This window comes from Gorilla gorilla, chromosome 2 (assembly GCF_029281585.2).
Source record: "Gorilla gorilla gorilla isolate KB3781 chromosome 2, NHGRI_mGorGor1-v2.1_pri, whole genome shotgun sequence".
NCBI classification, from domain to species: domain Eukaryota; kingdom Metazoa; phylum Chordata; class Mammalia; order Primates; family Hominidae; genus Gorilla; species Gorilla gorilla.
This window is the reverse complement of record NC_086017.1, coordinates 161240123-161259363: the sequence shown is the minus strand read 5'-3', so window position 1 is coordinate 161259363 and position 19241 is coordinate 161240123. Positions and strand designations below refer to the sequence as shown.

The following is a 19241-nucleotide window of genomic DNA, read 5'->3' as shown; positions in this document are numbered from 1 at the left end:
AGGAACTTGACAAGGACATCCTGCTATAATGATTGCCTTTGAAGGCAGAGAACAAACTTTACTCATCTTTATATATCCAAAGTATCCAACCTGCAGCCTTATCCCAAGTAGGTGCTTAATAACTTAGTGAGGTTGGTTCACACTTAACACATCTGATGAAGCAATGATACATTCAACATGTGTATATCAAAATGCCTATTATGTGCCAGAGAGTTCTCAAACAAGCCTTGTCTCTGTCCTTCAGAAGCTGACAGTCTCACAGGAAAGACAGGCAATCAGCAAATAATTACAATGCAGGGGGACAGGTATGTTGACTGATATGTCAGTGTATGTTTCACCCCTTGATACTACCACTATGGTACAAAACCTATCATTTAATTTTCAGCAGATTAGATTTTTATTTTCAGAGAAAGGGGAGTTTATTTCTCCTATAGAGGATAGGGACAGGGTATGATATTGATGACATTGTTTTTGGTATGATTTCTGGGTTAATGAACATGGATTTGAAATAGCCTACTATTGACTGGAAGCCTTACTGATGACATAAACAGTTGATTAACATGTATTTTGTATGTGGTATATATTATATACTGTATTCTTACAAATAAGCTAGAGAAAATAAAATGTTATTAAGAACACCATAAGATAGAGAAAACACATTTAATATACATTTACAGTACAATATTGTACTGTATTTATTAATACCATAAGTTTATGTTATCTGTTTATAAGATGAATTATCTGTCTGAAGCAGTGGGCAAACACAGCTGCAGACCTCAATCTTCTATCAAGCGATTCAACTGTTTTGTAATGTCATTACCTCTTTGTGCTTCTTGGGGATACTTCCAGTATCACTAGTGGCACTTTGTATGGGTCCCATGGTATTATTCAAGATTTACGGTATGCACTCAACAAAATGAAAAACATGTGAGAACCACAAAAGATCACTTTTTTACTGTAATACACAATTTACTGCAGAGGTAAACTGCTCACGTAGAGATGATTAGCATCACATGATGTTTTAAGTGGACACACGCAGCACTTGTGCTCACCATGACAACAACAAGGAATGGCAATGAAATTATTACAGTAGTATAGGATGTGCTACAATTAATTGTATGTAGTTATAATTTAATACTGCATCTTTTCGTTTGCTTACATTTCTCTTGACTAAAAATGACACCGTGTACAGTCTATGTCAGTTTTGATAAATTTTAATTTTTTATAATTTATGTATATTTTATAGTAATACATGACAAAATATACTAGTATCTACATATATTTTATGCATTCATACCATGCCTAACTTTTTCTTAATTTTAAAAATATTTCTAGGCTACATAATTCATCTTCAAGTTTCTTCAAATTGTTGCAAACCTCCAAAAAATTGTCCAATATATTTATTGAAAAAAATTTGTGTGTAAGTGGACCCATATTGTTCGGGGATGAGCTGCCCCTTACCTACAGAGAAGCAAAAATAAGAATTATATCCAACGTTTCCTCAGAAACCAGGCACGCAAGAGTAAAATAAATTGTTGAGTGTTGAGAGAAAAAACTGCCAAACTAGAATTCTTTACCCTGCAAAATTATCATCTTTTAAAAGTGAAAGAGAAATAAAGGCTCTCTCAGAGAAACAAAAACTAAGGGAATCTGTTGTCAGCAGACATGTCTTGCAAGAAATGTTAAAAAGAAGTTCTTCGGAGAGAAGGAAAATAATGTAAGTCAGAAACTTGGACCTACGTGAAGAAAAGAAGAACTTCAGAGAAGAATTAAGTGAAAGGAAAACAAACATTTTATTTTTCTTATTCTTTTTTTCTTCTTCTTCCTTTTTTTTTTTTTTTGAGATGGAGTCTCGCTCTGTCGGCAGGCCGGAGTGCCCTGGCGCGATCTCGGCTCACTGAAACCTCCGCCTCCTGGATTCAAGCGATTCTCCTGCCTCAGCCTCCTGAGTAGCTGAGACTACAGGCATTCGCCACCACGCCCAGCTAATTTGTTTTTGTATTTTTAGTAGAGACAGGGTTTCACCATGTTGGCCAGGATGGTCTCCATCTTTTGACCTCGTGTTCCGCCTGCCTCAGCCTCCCAAATGCTGGAATTACAGGCGTGAGCCAACTTGTCCAGCCTATTTTTCTTATTCTTAATTGATCTAACAGTCAGTTCAAAATAATAACAGCAACAATGTGTTCAACTATATGCCAATATATAAGTAAAATGACAGCAGTGGGTCAGGCGCGGTGGCTCACGCCTGTAATCCCGGCACTTTGGGAAGCCGAGGCAGGCGGATCACGAGGTCAGGAGATCGAGACCATCCTGGCTAACATGGTGAAACCCCATCTCTACTAAAAATACAAAAAATTAGCCGGGTGTGGTGGTGGGCACCTGTACTCCCAGCTACTCGGGAGGCTGAGGCAGGAGAATGGCGTGAACCCGGGAGGCTGAGCTTGCAGTGAGCTGAGACTGCACCATTGCACTCCAGCCTGGGCTACAGAGCAAGATTCCATCTCAAAAAAAAAAAAAAAAAAAAAAAAGACAACCGTGATACAAGAGGCAGGAGGGAGGAATTACAAGTATTTTGTTATTATAAGAGATTAAAATTCAAAAATTAGCCAGGCATGGTGATGCATGCCTGCAGTCCCAGGTACTTGGGAGGCTGAGGCAGGAGGATTGATTGAGCCTGGGAGGTTGGTGGAGGTTGTAGTGAGCCATGGTTGCACCACTGAACTCCAGCCTGGGTGACAGAATGAGACCCTTTCTCAAAAACAAACAAAAATAGTTATTCTCACTATCCATGAATTGGTACAATGTTATTTGATAAAAGTATAATGTATATGCTAAGAAGGGGAAAATAGAATTATATAAAATGCTCAATTAAAGCCATAAGAGGTAGAAAAGAGAGGAAGATAAAAATAGAAACAAAGAACAAGAGAAATTAATAGAAAATGGTAATAAATATGGTAGATATAATCACTTTAAATGTCAATGGTCTACCTACACTAATTAAAAGACAAAGATCCTCAGAGTGGATAGAAAAAAGGACCCAACTTCATGTTGCATATAAGAAACCCACTTAAAATACAAAGAAACATGTAGATTAGAAGTAAATAGAGAAAGATAAACCAGGCTAACACTAATCAAAAGAAGGAGGAGTTGCTATATTAACTTCAGAATGAGCAGGCTTCAGAGCAACGAAAGATATTGGGGATAAAAAGGGGCACTGCATAATGATAAAAGGATCAATACATCACAAAGACATAACGATCTTTAATGTGTATGTGTCTAACAACCAAATGTCAAATACCTGAGGCAAAAACTGGTAGAAATGCAAGAGAAATAGATGAGTCTGCTATTGTAGTTGGAAACCTTAACACCCATCTATCAGAAGTGGACAAATCCAGCAGGCAGAAAATTAGTAAGGGTATAGTTGAACTCAACATCACCATCAATCAACGGGATATAATTGACATCTATAGACTACAGTCATGCATCACTTAACAATGGGAATATGTTCTGAGAAATGCATTGTCGGGCAATTTCATCATTGTGCAAACATCATAGAGTATACTCATGCAAACATAGATGGTACAGCCTACTATGCCCCTATGTTATAATGGTGTAGCCTATTGCTCCTGGGCTACAAATCCATAGAGCATGTTACTGTACAGAACACTGTAGGCAACTGTAAGACAATGATAAGTATTTGTGTGTCTAAACATACCTAAACATAGAAAAGTAATGTGTTATGCTATGATATTACAACATCACTAAGTGATAGGAATTTTTCAGCTCTATTATAATCTGATGGGACCACTGTCATACATGTGGTCCTTTGTTGACTGAAACGTCATTATGAAGGGAATGACAGTACTTCTGTGGGACATAAAACACACCCTAACAAATTTAAAAAATGAGAAATCATACAACTTCTACTATCAGATCACAATGGAATTAAACTAAAATGAATAACAGAAAGATGTCTGAAATCCAATGTACTTGGAGATTAAACAACATACTTCCAAATAATATATGGGTCAAAGAAGAAATCTTAAGAGAAATTTTAAAACATTTTGAACTAAATGAAAATTAAAATAAAACATCAAAATGTGTAATATGCAGCAAAAGCAGTGCTTAAAAGAAAATTTATTGAATTGGACATATATATTAGAAAATAAGAAATATATAATAAAGGACTCTTATATGAAATATACGAAGAACTCTTCAAACTCAACAATAGAAAAATAACAACCTTATTAAAAAGTGGATAAAAACCTGAACAGACCCCTAATCAAAGAAGATAGATATATATGTAAATAGTCTGTTCCATATATATATGGAAAGTGAACATATATAAAGATGTTCATCATATTTCATAAGAGAGTTACAAATTAAAACAAGTATTAGAATAGCCAAAATACAAAACACTGACAACTCCAAATGCTGGTAAGGATGTGGAACAACAGGACAACATTTATTGCTGGTAGGAATGCAAATATTGGAAGACAGTTTGGCAGTTTCTTACAAAACTACACATATTCTTACCTAAAGATCCAACAATCACACTCGTCAGTGTTTATCCAACGGAATTGGCAACTCCACACAAAAACCAGCACATGGATGTTTATAGCAGCTTTGTTCATTATTGCCAAAAATTGGAAATAACCAAAATGTTTTTAGTAGGTGAATGGATATAAACTGCGGTATATCCTTATCAAGAAATATTATTCAGAGCTAAATAAGTTATCAAGTTATCAAGCCATGAAACATTGAGGCAACTTAAATGCACACTACTAAGTGAAAGAAACCAATCTGAAAAGGCTACATACTATATAATTCCAACTATATGACATTCCAGAAAAGGCAAAACTATGGGGACAGTTAAAAGATCAGTGGTTGCCAGGGTTGAGGAGGGAGGACAATGGAAGATTTTTAGGGCAATGAAATGATTCTGAATGATACTACAGCAGTAGACACTGATAAACATCATCATACATTTAACAAAACCTATAGAAACATAACACCAAGAGTGAATCCTAACGTAAACTATGAGCTTTGGGTGCTAATGATGCATCAGTGTAGGTTCATTGATTGTAATGAATGTACCACTGTGGTAGGGGATGTTATTAGTAGAGGAGGTTGTGGGACAGGGGGATATGGCAACTCTCTGTACTTTCTGCTTAATTTTTCTATGATCCTAAAACTGGTTTAAAAATAAATTGTACTAATTTTAAAAAAGTCTTTGACTGAATTGTTAGAAACACAAACTTGTATTTTGCCAAATTAAAAATAATTCTTTTTTTGTACCATGGTACAGCTAATTAACTTTTGGGTGACATAATTTGACATGAGAATTCATGGTGCCTTTTTACATTTATATTTAAACTAAATATAATTCAATAAAGTACTTATTATGGATTCTACTGCCACTCACTTTGACAAGTACTATTGAGAAATATTAATCTTAAAATACATAGTTCAGAGATGCTAGATCATCTTTATTCATGAAATTATGTTCCCAGAAACAGTCTAGATTTCATTTACACAATTTGTGCTGCCCTGCATTTCATTTCCACATTTGTATTCTCTGCCTCCCCTCCTAAGCATCCCAAGGGCTCACATAATGGTATATGATTTGGAATATACATAGAGAATGTTCCTAAATTGCTTTGGATTTTAAGCTCAGAGTACATATTGGTGGGTAATTGTTAAACTTTTTACTATATTATTCCAAATACCAGTAATAATTGTTTTCCCAGTCTTATCTATCAACAAAAGAAATTTTACCCACAGAGAGATTAGGGAACTGCATGATCATCGTCTGCCAGACTCTGTATGAAGAGAGTAATGAATTTGGGGGCCAGTTCTTGCCTAACTTCTCTTTAGATTCAGAGGACATTTCACTGACACTGCTGCCTTCTCCTGCAGCTTACCCTGAACACACACATATTTCTCAAGAAGTGGGATCAAGACTTTTTGTTTTGTTTTTGTCTTTCTTCTCCCTACTTTGTCTTTATTGAGCATGTATCATGGGTGTAATAAAAACATTTTTTAAAGGGGTAGGATGTTTGCTTGTTGAAAAGCTTCTAGATGAGAGCTCTAACACAGGAATTCTTAACTGCTTTTTCTCTACTCTCCCCTTAAGCAGCCTGGGGAAGCCTATGACAGCTTCCCAGTAGCACATCCACTCTAGAAGGAGAAATGCCTGCTGATTTGAATAGAATGTCAGCCTGGGTCACACCATGAACTGAGTTGGGGCAGCAAACGGATAGACAGATCCACAAACAAAGGAAAGGAAAGGGCTAAAAGTTCATTATGAACCTCATGAAGCGAATGAGAAGCTTCAGGTGCCGTGCCTGCTGCCTTAGTGCAACACATGCCCTTTCAGGTGACCAAGCCCATCTTTTTCATCATGTGAGCATTTCAATCAGGACGTTTTAAACATTAAACTTCCCCACTTTCCATAAGGCTGGTTTAATTTGCAGACCCTGACAGATGACATTTCTCACAGTGTGTCCCTCCCTATTGGGGGTGGCACAGGACTCCAGGCCTAGCATCATCAAAGCCCTGCCAGAGGCTTATGGCTTAAGCACATCAGAATGACCTGGGCCTGCCATTTGGTGGGGCCCCAGGGCATTTGGGGGCAAGACAGGAATTCACAATGAGAAAGTTACTTGTGGCCTCAGTTGGAGATCCTTTCAATTAAAGCTTTTAACATTTTTCACAAGCAACCCCCAGGGATTCATTCTCATCACCAGCTTTGATGGATGGCAGGCTAACACAGCAAATGACTCACCCAGCTCACTGCAAACACTATCAAAACCCATCCACTCTTCCTTCTCCAAAAAGCCCTGTAGGCTCCTGACAGGGCCAGATCAAGAAGCTCTAAGAAAAGTTAACTTTACTTAAATAAATGCTGCTTTCAGCAAACATTGCTCATAGCTTGAATTTTTTGTCTTTGAGTCATTAAAAAATGAAGAAAACAATGTCCTGTGGTCTTTTAATAGATGGTGCGTTCTCTTCATAGACTGGGCAGCAATCTGGTATCAGGAAGCAAAACAGGCCTGATTAAAATTCCAGTCCTGCTACTGACTGTGTGACTTTAGGCAAGTTGCTTAATTTCTCTACACTCCTATTCCTTCATCTCTGCAATGGGGCTAAATAACACCTACCTCACAGTGTTCATTCTGATTCAAAGGAGGGACCTCGTCTGTACCTAAGGTATTGTTTCTTTTATTCATGGGTCTAAGTATGAAGAACAGTATGTATGCATGATGCATGTATCTATCCATCTATACCCACACATATGTATACACACACATATCAGCTAACATCTAAGACCTGAATAATTACATATAAATATTTCAGATTTCCAGTTTCTCTTGGAAGTAAATCAGAAGATCTGGCAACATGAGGTTGAGTTTGATTGGCAGCTGTCCCTCAAGTCGTGGCAGGTACACATGGTCCCACCACTTCACTTAGTTTGTGAACAGCCTGTCCCCTTTGGTTATTTGACTGTGCTATTTTCTGTCTGCATCAGCCTCTATACCACAGGTCTTAATGGCAAGAACTCTTCAGAAAAGCAGAAGCAAACTCCAGTCAAATAGATTGGGGGTGGGTAGGCTGGGAGTTACTTTCAATGAGGGGCCTCCTTTGTCTTTCACCGTGTTGAAGAGTTAAACTTGGAAGAGAGGAATTCAGAAAGGATGGGTCAATTTTTTTAATTAAGAATTTTTTTTTGGCACAGCCCTGGTCAAGAAGGCTCTCTGCCTTTCTCCACAGTTGCCCAGCTGAGCAGACGGTTTTGTTGGAAGTGGGAATAAAGCTATGGGTCCCAAACATATTTCAGCAATGACAGTGCTTCTCCATGTGGGCACTATCCATCCCTAGGGAGTGTATTAACTTGTCATAGTTTTTTTGGTGGTCACAGTGCTTGGAAGGACACCACTTGCATTTGGTGGGTAGGACTAAGATGGTAGAGTCCCTGCAAAATAAAGGATTTGCTGCATGCCCCACAACTTTTGGACATCCTGCCAGATATTTATATGTTTATAATTATCATATTAATAATTATCTGAAAAACATACTTATAATTATCTTAACTAAAATCCAACCCCATTATGCATACAAAGTGTTTTCAAACAGTCTTAAAAAGCACTGAATTTTCTAGGAGTTCAGGCATGGTGTAAAGTGAGGAAAGAGTATACTTTCTTTGTTCAGAAATTTACTAAGAGCTGGTTCCAAGTTCAGAAACTAGCTGAAGCCATCACTGTTTAAGGTATTCTGGCTGACAATCCAGCCAACTGAGTCAGTCTGCCTGTATAGATGCCTCATTCAGCATGTTTTTACCTATAGTTGCAAATGTCTGACAATTTCATTAGGGATAATATAGAGTGTGCTGCAGTGGAGAACTGTGCACCATCTACCTACACCCCTCCAGGTTATCTGGTTCTAATTACATGGAGACTATGCTACAACTTGGTAAAATATAGATAACCGACAACAATGCAAAATAATTTTTGTCTGTAGACATGCAAATTCTGACCTATTTGGTAAATGTTCAATTGACCTCTCTACCCCACTATTAAAGAAGTTAGTTTTGCCTTCATTTGTACATTCATTTCAATATTCCTGATCTATAAATGTGTCCATTATATGGTTAGTCTCTTAAACAGGTTATAACATTTGCCTGGTTCCTCATTTTGAGTTAATTAACATATACAACATATGCTCATTTTTATATCTGGGTGAGAGTCATGATTTTATCTTTTTTAAAAAAATTATCTTTTAACAGTAGTCTTGTCTCGGCATTTGCAAATTGAGATACATATCTTATTAAAAATGACTTTCTATTTTGTTCTCCTGTTATAACAGGATGTTATATTTATTTTTAAATGTGTCATATATAAATTTCATTCCAGTATACTAAAAGGGGTGTTCAAATATTTGTTATAAAAGGGAGCGTGGGACCTGACAGGGTTTAGAATCACAGATTCCATCAGAAATTCTCTGAACAAACCCACATATGTAACTGATCAGCTGGGTCATTATTCTTCCCAGTCAGACAGAAATATCCAGAGCTCCAAGTGATTTACAGCAACCACTGGGCTGTGAATCGTTTTGGGAACTTCTCACCTTTCCCAAGTCCAGCTTCATTTAGATAGGACAATTACAAAATAGCTATTTATGAGTACCACTGACCTGAACTTCTTTCCCCATCATCAAATGCCAAGACTATACCATACACACAGCATTGTCATCTGGCCACCTTCGGTAATGTCAGAAAAGATTAAATGAAGACATTTTATCTTACTTCCCCTTCTCTGATTCATATTTTTTTTATCCCAAGATGAGAATACTCCAGAGTGTTCATTTTCCACAACACATACAGGGAAGCCTGGTCCTGACTTGCAGGCCTGTAGTAAGTCTTAGGACAACTATTCTAATACATTCATATGTTGCCACATTTTAGAATCCGAAAGGAATAGGATTTCAGGCTGAAATTTCTTTAACTCAGAAAGAAACAATAAACCAGCTCACCCATCTTGATACCACTTCACCCCTAGCTGCTGGCTGGGAATGGCCTCAGCTGACAAGGATGAATGAAAGAGAAAATAGATCCACTCACGGTTGTGTACTACTAAAATATCCTTATTTCAAGATATCACTATACTTTTTTACTTAATAAACGCACTTACCCCCAGAAAAGTACAGAACACTTGGCAAATAAAAATAAACTTCAGAAAATTTATAAGCCTGGCTTATATACTGCTTTATTTAGAGGATAATTCTCACATTTTTTCCTTCCACCTACCAAAAGGAACATGCATAATAAATGAAACTAAGCTTGGCAGGAAATCCATCAATAAGGTTAATTTAAAGTGTAGGCAGAATAGCAAATCTCCATATGGCTATCAAGGGGTTTGTTCTTGTTTCAAAACCAATTGACTTCCAAACAATGGAATACGCCTTTCTGAAGAAACCAGATAGAAGGAAATCCCAACCACCTAAACATCCACATCCCCATCATGATAATACAGCTCCTGGGAATTCATTTTTAGGGTCACTTAAAATATAAGAGCAAGGCTGTTTGGCTTCAAACTCTGGCTTCCTCACAAGCTTTATGATGTGGGTTAGATACAAAAGCTCCATAAGTCTCAGTTCCCTCACCTGTAAAATAAGGAGAATATACAATGCTGTGTAACATTACATATTATACACATGGTTCAGATGACTGCATTAGATAATTCATAAAAATGTTTAACAATGTGCCTGGTATTATTGTAATTGCGAAATATTTAAGACTTGATTTTTTCCATGATGTAAATTGGTGATAGGGTGAGTGCCATAACAGGGAGAGTATCATTTTAGAGATTAATGATTTTAAAAGAACAGCTCCTTCAAAGAGAGGATCAGGAGATAAGGCCTGGGCAAATGGTAGGCACTTTTGTTTTAGAGCATGAATGAACTTGGTTCTCACTAAGGCTTTACTCTTTTCTTGGCCTAAGTCCTCCACCAAAAACCATACTAGGGGATGGCCCTGAACCACAATGAAAACAAGACAACTTTCCTGTTGATTCCATTGGGAGTTAAGTATGCACATACAACACAAAAAATGGGAATCTTGGGAAATGAAGGTTTTAAATGTCTGCAGCAGTGAGGTGTTAATATTTGTTTTTTGGTAACTGGCGATACTATATGTTGCCATGGAGCTTCAGTCATTACAGGGCAAATGGTGTCTGAAGATGTTAGTTGAGTCTAGGGATATCTTTTCAATAAATGAAATTCAATCAAGACACATAGAATTTGTGCTTTTCCAGAGTGGACAAAAGGCAAGTTGCAGACCCCTGGGTATAGTATGATACCATTTTTTTGTTATTTTGTTAAAAAAAAGAGGACAAAAATAATATCACAACTGTGTGTGTGTGTGTGTGTGTGTGTGTTGTGTGTGTGTGTGTGTGTGTGTGTGGTATATGTCTAAGCATAGAAATGAAGTCTAGATGGAGACCCATCAAATTTTAAATGTGGTTTTACCCACAGGAAGATGGTGAAGATGAAACAGACATCAAACAGGAGGCAATTCCTTCTTTAAATTATGTTGCTTTATAAACAGTTAAGCAGCATGTACTACTTCTACAAAACGAAGGAAGGAAAAGAATAAGGAAGGGAGGAATGGATTACTTAAGTTCTCCTTTTTTCCCCTTTTGTTTCCTCTCTAAGATCTCTTTCAGCTCTAAAAGTTTGAGTCTATGTGTAAAGAAAAAAAAAAACTATAAGAATACAAATGACTATCAAGGGTATATTCACAAAGGCAACTTTAACAGTATGTTCGTTGCCAGTACAAATTTATTCCATTTAAGTCTGCTGTTTGAACTGACCCTAGAACAAAAATTGTCTTCCAAAACACTAAAAAACAAACAAACAAACAAAAAAGATTGGGAATGGTGGCTCACACTTGTAATCTCAGCATTTTCAGAAACCAAGGCAGGAGGATTGCTTGAGCCCAGGACTTCAAGACCAGCCTGCACAAAGTAGTGAGGCCTCATCTCTACCAAAAAAAAAAAAAAAAAAAAAAAAATTAGCTGGGTGTGGTGATGTAGTCCCAGCTACTCAGGAGGCTGAGGTGAAAAGATTGCTTGAGCCCAGGAGGTCCAGGCTGCAGTGAGCCTAGATCATGCCACTCCAGCCTGGGTTACAGAGTGAGACCGTATCTCAAAACAAACAAACAAAAGAAGAAAATTATACTCAGCATAGTTTTGCTTCAGCATCTTTGAGTTTATTGATTGGAATGTGGCAATCTCTAAAAGATATAGCAGATCATATTAAACAAGTCAGAATCCATCTGCCCAAACGCCCCCACCCTTCCCATCTCAACCAGGTAAAGCCCTACTCAACACTATTGATTAAATTCCTAGCTGTAGAATTCAAAAGTCATGTTTTTATTCTAACTTTGCTGCTTAGCTGATTACCTCAGGCAAGCTAATTAACTTCTCAAAGCTTCAGTTTCCTAATCCATAAAATGAAGAGAATTAAAGCCTGAGCAATCAGACAAGAAAAAGAAATAAAAAGCAAATGAGAAAGGAAGAAGTAAAATGATCTCTGTTTGCAGATGACATAATGTTATCTGTACAATGTCCTAAAGATACCACATACACCAAATAAATAAATAAATAAATAAAGCCTTATTGAAACTAGTACACTAATTCAGCAAAAGTTGCAGGATACAAAATCAACATACAGAAATCAGCTGCATTTCTACACATTAACAATAAACCAAAAAAATTAAGAAAATAATTTCATTTCGAGTAACATTAAAAAGAACAAAATACTTAGAAATAAACATAAATAAGGAGGTGAAAGACTCATGCACTGAAAACTATAAATCAGTACTGAAATAAATTAAGGAAGATACAAATAAATGAAAAGATGTCCTATGTTCATGGATTGGAGGACTTAATATTGTTAAGATGTCATACTACCCAAAGTTATCCATAGATTCAATAGAATCCCTATCAAAATCCCAATGGCATTTTTTGCAAAAATAGAAAAATTTGCCCTAAAATTTATATGGAATCTCAAGGGAACCTCAATAACCAAAACAATTTTGAAAAATAACAAAGTTGGAGAACTTCCACTTCCTGATTTCAAAACAATACAAAGCTTCAGTAATCAAAACAATGTGGCACTGGCATACCACAAATGGACTAATAGAATAGAATAGTAGCTCAGAAACAAACTCTCATGTATATGGCCAAGTAATTTTCAACAAGGATGCCAAGACCCCTCAATGAGGAAGAAAAAAAAATCTCTTCAACAAATGGTGTGGGAAAAACTGGATATCTGCATGCGAAAAATGAAGTTGGGCCCTTACCTTATACCACGTACAGAAAATTAACTCAAAATGGATTAAAAACATAAATGTAAGACCTAAAATTGTAAAATTACCAGAAGAAAACAGGGGAAAATATTCATGACATTGAACTTGGCAATGATTTCTTGGATATGAAAAATGATTTCTTGGATACAACAGAAGTATAGGCAACAAAAGCAAAAATTAGGCAAATAGAACTATGTCAAACTTAAAAATTTCTGTGCATCAAAGGACACAATCACTGTAGGTTCTGTAGGTAACCTACAGAATGGTAGAAAATATTAGCAAATCATATATCTGATGAGGGATTAATATATAGAATTTATAGAGAACTTCTATAACTCAACAACAAAATAATCAAATAACTCTCAGAAAATGGGCAAAAGACCTGAATAGATGGTTTTCTAAATATGATATTCAAATGGCTAATATATGAAAAGATGCTCAGCATTACTGATTATCAGAAAAATGCAAATCAAAACCACAATGAGATATCACTTTACACTCATTTGCATGGCTGGTGTCAAAAAGCAGAAAATAACAAGTGTTGGTGAGGCTGTGGAGAAATTGGATCGCTTGGGCACTGTTGGTGGGAATGTGAAATGTACAATCACTATGGAAAACAGTATGGAGGTTGTCAACAATTTAAAAATAGAACTACCATATGATCCAGCAACCTCATTACTGGATATATACCCAAAATAATTGACAGCAGTATCTTGAAGAGGTATTTGCACACCATGTTCATAGCAGCATTATTCACAAAGGCCAAAAAGTGAAAGTAACCCATGTATTCCATTCATCGATGTATAAATGGATAAACAAAATGTGGTATATACAAACAATGGAATATTATTCAGCCTTAAAAAGAAAGGAAATCCTGTTGCACACTACAACATGGATGAACCTTGAAGACACTATGCTAAGTGAAATAAGCCAGTCACTCACACACAAAAATACAGTAGGACTCCAATGATCTCTGGTATCTAAAGTAGCCAAATTCATAGAAACACAGTAAAATGGTAGTTACCAGGGGCTGAGGGGAGATGAGAAGGGGAGTTGTTGTTTAATGGGTATAGAATGTCAAATTTGAAAGATGAAAAAGTTCTGGACATCCATTTCACAACAATGTGAATATACTTAACATTATTACGCCGTGCAATTAAAAATGCTTAAGACAGTAAATCTTATACAACATCCTTTTAACACAATAACAAAAAAAGAAGAAAGTTAAATGAGGTGCATGTGAAGGAATTAGGAGGGTGCTTGGCATGTAACAAATATACATTAAATACTAGCTAGTAGCTATTAATGGGATTATCAGATGCTACCCCTCCAAGACAATTCCTTCCCTTCCATCCTCTCCTCAGCCTTTTCCCCACAGACACAATATGTTATTTTCCAATCTGTACTTATATTCTGTCCTGTTTTATAGCTTTACACTTTTGTACTGTCAAAGTCAGGAAGAGTGGATTATTCACCATTGTGTTCTCTCCTGGGTCCTACCTGTTGAGATGCATATAATAGGTCCTCACTTTTTTAGAAGTTACATTTTTTTCTCTTTTCATTACAAGTACTGCACATCATTAATATAGAAAATGTGGACAATAGTAAAATAGAAAATGGGAAAAAAATCATCCCAAATCCTACCACTTAAAAGCAATTAGAGTTAATATTTTATTTTTTTCAGCAAATACTTCTTGAATTAAACAGTTAAAATAAGATGCTAACTTGCCTTAAAAGGAAGGTAGGATGTGGATATAAGCTTGGAAATTATGTTCCTTGAGGTATTTCAGGGTAGGTTGAGGCACCTGGTAGCCAAGAGCTTGATGGGGAAGTTGAAATAAAGGAGATCATGTAACTATGATAATACGAATACAGCTCCTTTACTCAGTATATAATGCATATAAGTCAGAGATTATTTACCTAATTAATGAGGGAACCAGCAGGATGATAAAGCTGGTTCAAAAGAGGATACACAAGATGAATACATACTTAGTAAGAGACAAGATGTTGACACCACCAAGTTCCTAAAGTAGATATGAAACAAAGCAAAAACAAAAGCAATACAACTGTAACCTCTATGGTTATCTGTTCTACTCAACAAAAACTATTTGCATCCTCTAGTAGACCAAATCATGCGCAACTTAGTTAGTTAATATCTAACTTTAGGGGAACTGGATGCAAATCAATAGCCAATTGTGCCAGACAAAGTTCCTGCCCTACAGTGTCACATGACCTTGGGTAGGCCTATTGGACAGCTCTCTGCTATGACATTGAAAGGCACACAGTCATTCATCCTCTTGCCTTATTTCTGAAGTTTTGATAATTTTTCTTTACTGGGACCGTCAAGTCATTGAATAATTATTACTAACAAATATCAAACATTTATCATGGACCAGGATTGTGCTAAATGCTTTCCATGCAATATCTCACTGAATTCTCACCACAACCCTGGAAGTAGTACTATCATTATCTGCTTTTACAGACTCTTCAATAGAAGTCTCAGAAAGGTCATTTCCCCGAGGTTATATGGGTAAGAAAGTAGCAACCCAGCTTCAGGCTTAGCTCTGTCTGCCCAGCCCTAATTATTAATACAACAGGAGTCTCCACAGTGGGATGCAGGCACTGCAGAGATAACATGAGAGGAGGCATTGGGGTGTAGAGAAAAAAGAGTGGAACTTCCATCGAGGGTGACTTTAACTCCTATTCTTTATATTTCCCATTACATAATTTTTAAGATGTATATATTAATATATGAGGGTGTCTTAGATCAGTCCTGCTACTATAACAAAATTCCACAGACTGGGTAATTTATAAACAGTGTAAATGTATTACTTACAGTTTTGGAGGCTGGGAAGCTCAAAATCCAAATGCCAGCAGGTTCAGTGTCTGGTGAGGGCCCAGTCTTTACTTCGAAGATGGTGCCTTAAATGCTGTCTCTTCCAGAGAAGACGAACACTGTGTCCTCTCATAGTGGAAGGGCACAAGAGCACAAAGGGCCTAGCTATTTTCCTTTAATGCTTTTATAAGGTGCTAATGCCATTGGTGAGGGAGGAGCCCTCATAGACTAATCACCTCCTAAAGGCCCTACCTCTTAATACTGTTGCATTGGGGATTAAATTTCCGCGTAAATTTTGGAGCGGACGTAAACATTCAAGCCACAGCACAGAGATACATGGACAAACATACATGTGACAATCAAAAAGTTTTGGCACCTTCTGCTGTAAAGCCTTTAGTTCACTGAGGCTGTGGTTTACTCACATTTTCACATCTGCTACTTGGCATTTCTGACTCACTTCTCTAACCTTACTCATCTTGTTTTCTTAAAACATTTAAGATTTTGATATCCAGCTGTGTGGATTGAGAGCCTCACATCTCTTCCTTGCAGTGCGAAGGGGATAGAGCATTTTCATTTCTAGAGAGATTAGGAGATGCTGGGAGGTAGCATTGTTATCTTCCTGTGCCCTGGCTGGGAAGTCCTGGGGAAGGCAAATCCACTTTCCCATTCCTTTTTGTCCCTGGCTCTGGGCTTTGTGAGGGTGGAGGGAAGAGAGGTTTACCATGAAACAGACTGGTTTACACAACATGATTCTCAAATTTTCACACAGTGCTTTCAGAAATCACGTTGGTGGGTGGCTAAAGTGATCTGAAGATGAAAGAAGGGAAACAGCCCAGGTCCTAGCCTTGGAAAAAACAAAGAGCAATGCAGGCTTGATGCAGAGTCCGCAGGAATTAAAGAGATTTGTTTCTGAAGCAAAGTGCCAGGATTCTCCCTGGTGCCAAACGGAGGAAATGCTTGGTATTTCTGGAGCAAAGCACTCCAAGTGTGCTGTAACATCAGTATTATTGGGCATTTTTTGAAATTACTAGTTACACTTGGTTGAATAAATGCTCCTAAATGCAATTAATGTATTATATGTTAACTTCATGGATAAGCTAAGAAAAATAGTCATTATCTTGTCTCTCTAAGAGATACTACAAAGCAATATGCACATACTGAGAGGCTTTGTGTTGTTGCCACAGTTGTAGGAGACAAACAAGGAGAGACCAGAGCTCCCTGGCCCAGATGGGGATGTCCCTTCAGCTCCCCAACACCCACACACAGACTGCTTCATGCACAGCCCTTCCCCCAACTTGGAAGCCCCCGTTGAGAAGCTGTGTTTGGGTAAGTTGGGAAGTGCAGCTTCCTGCCTGGTCCCAAATGCACCCCCAAAAGCAGATGACCTTCATGGACCTCCCCAAAGGTGGATGATGGCACAAAAGTAGAGTCAGATCCCAGGAAAAAGGACGAAGCCTCCAGAAATAGTGTGGCTTTGACTCTCAGCCTCCCACTGCGGCTCTCCTCAAACCAATCCTCATCGCTTTTTTAGAAGAATGAGATAAGCTCACCAGATGATTTCCTCTGGGCTTCCCTCTTCAGGATTATGAAGAGACTCCAGAATGGATTGTGGGTACTGGGTCTCAGTTCCCCTCTGCAGAGAAGATTTGCCATTTGCTTGACAATTCGTTGTGCCAGGTACTGTACTTAGAAGGCTTCACTCCTTTGTATAGCCACTAGCAGTGGCTTGTACTACCTCCTTGTGAGGTCCCTTTGCAGCAGCATAGCATAATTGGGGTATTGTTAGCTATGCAGAACCTCACCTGACCCAAACCCTGCTGAAACAGACTGCATTTGAATTAGATTCTTCAGGTGATTTGGAAAGGCATTAGCTGGGAAGTACTGATTTGAACTGTTTGAGAAGTTAAACTTTATTTAATGGATCTGAGATCAAATTCCAGCTCCACGACTTGCTATGTGACTCCAGCAGAACCACCCAGCTAAACCATTCTTGAATTTTCTTTTTTTTTTTTTTTGAGATGGAGTCTCGCTCTGTCACCCAGGCTGGAGTGCAGTGGCGTGATCTTGGCTCACTGCAACCTCTGCCTCCTGGGTTCAGGCGATTATCCTGCCTCAGCCTCCTGAGTAGCTCAGAATACAGACACCCACCACCATGCCCAGCTAATTTTTGCATTTTTAGTAGAGACGGGGTTTCGCCATGTTGGCCAGGATGGCCTCGATCTCCTGACCTTGTGATCCACCCGCCTCAGCTTCCCAAAGTGCTGGAATTACAGGCATGAGCAACCGTGCCTGGCCTGAATTCTTGACTTGCAGAAACTATGTGAAATAATAAATATTTATTGCTGTTTTAAGTTTCTGCAGTATGGGATCATTGATTATGGCACAATAGGTAATTAATATGCCCGCTATAGTAGCCAAATATATATACAGTCTTTCCCAATAAAAATTTTCATATCTAAGATCAATCAAAAGAAATAAAAAGAAGGAAATAAAATTCTTTTTCACTGGCACTTGATAAAGTATTCCAATATTACAGAAAAGCATAAAGCACACAGGTCCAAGATAAGAAATGTTAGCAGAGGGGACATATCCTTCCCATGTCCCCTTAGTTTTCCATCGAAGGGGTTGATTAACCGCTTCATTTGGGGAGGGTTCCCTTAGCATTTTCTTCCAGGAGCATCTTTATGTCCCTTCACACTCTCATCCCTGGGGGAGCCAACTTAACTGAACGCTGCATTTGGGAGAAGGGCCTGAAAATACTCAGCTCTGTCTGGTCCTCCCAGCTACAGAGGGAGGCTGACTCTGCAACTTCACACATAAGTTTATGGAAATGGCCCTTGCAGGGAAGGCCTGAAGTGGTCCAGTATGTCCAAAGAATCTGTGCAGGGTCTTAAATTGAGTGGAGTGTTAGGACCCATGTGTTCACATGCTTAAGCCATGTCCTCTGAGCCAGCTTTCATCAGTAGCAACATGTCACTTTGATTTTTTGATTTGGGGTTTTAAATTTAAGTCTTTAATCCATGCTGAGTTAATTTTTGTATCTGGTGTAAGGAAGGGGACCAATTTCAATTATCTGCATATGTGTATCAGGTCTCTTTAAACTGTTTTCTCAATTAATCCCAATTCATTCCCATGAGGTACATCATTGTCCCCATTATGTAAAGTAAGAAACTGAGATCCATAAGTGCACATTCATTATTTCAACAAATATTTATTACGTGCCAATAATGTACCAGGAACTGCTCCAGACAATACATGAAAGTGATGCCTCTAGGGGAATGAGCTTGCGGGAGTCACAAAGTTGTAAGAAAGAAAGGAGCCTGGACTCAACTTCCGACTGATTCACCCTGCACTTTCCTGAGCAGCTGACTGTCACACAGCTGGGTGGTTCAGGCCAGTACAGACCAGGCACCAGGTGAAAGGTTTCATGTTTCATCTTTCATTCAACCCTCAGCCTTCAGGGGATGCTAGTCACATTGCATCATTCTACCTGAATATGTCCCCAGAGTTGAGCAAGCTCTGCCTTTTCTGTCACTG

At 37.9% G+C, this 19241-nt stretch overlaps 1 long non-coding RNA gene across 1 annotated transcript in view; it reads right to left on the bottom strand.

Moving 5' to 3' along the window:
- The window catches only part of LOC109026164 (uncharacterized), a 54655-nt gene extending 37246 nt beyond the window's left edge, over positions 1-17409 (bottom strand). Inside the window, exon 1 of the long non-coding RNA XR_002005120.1 lies at positions 17255-17409. This is a non-coding gene — a long non-coding RNA (uncharacterized lncRNA). The remainder of the gene's footprint in view (positions 1-17254) is intronic.
- Positions 17410-19241: the final 1832 nt, after the last annotated feature.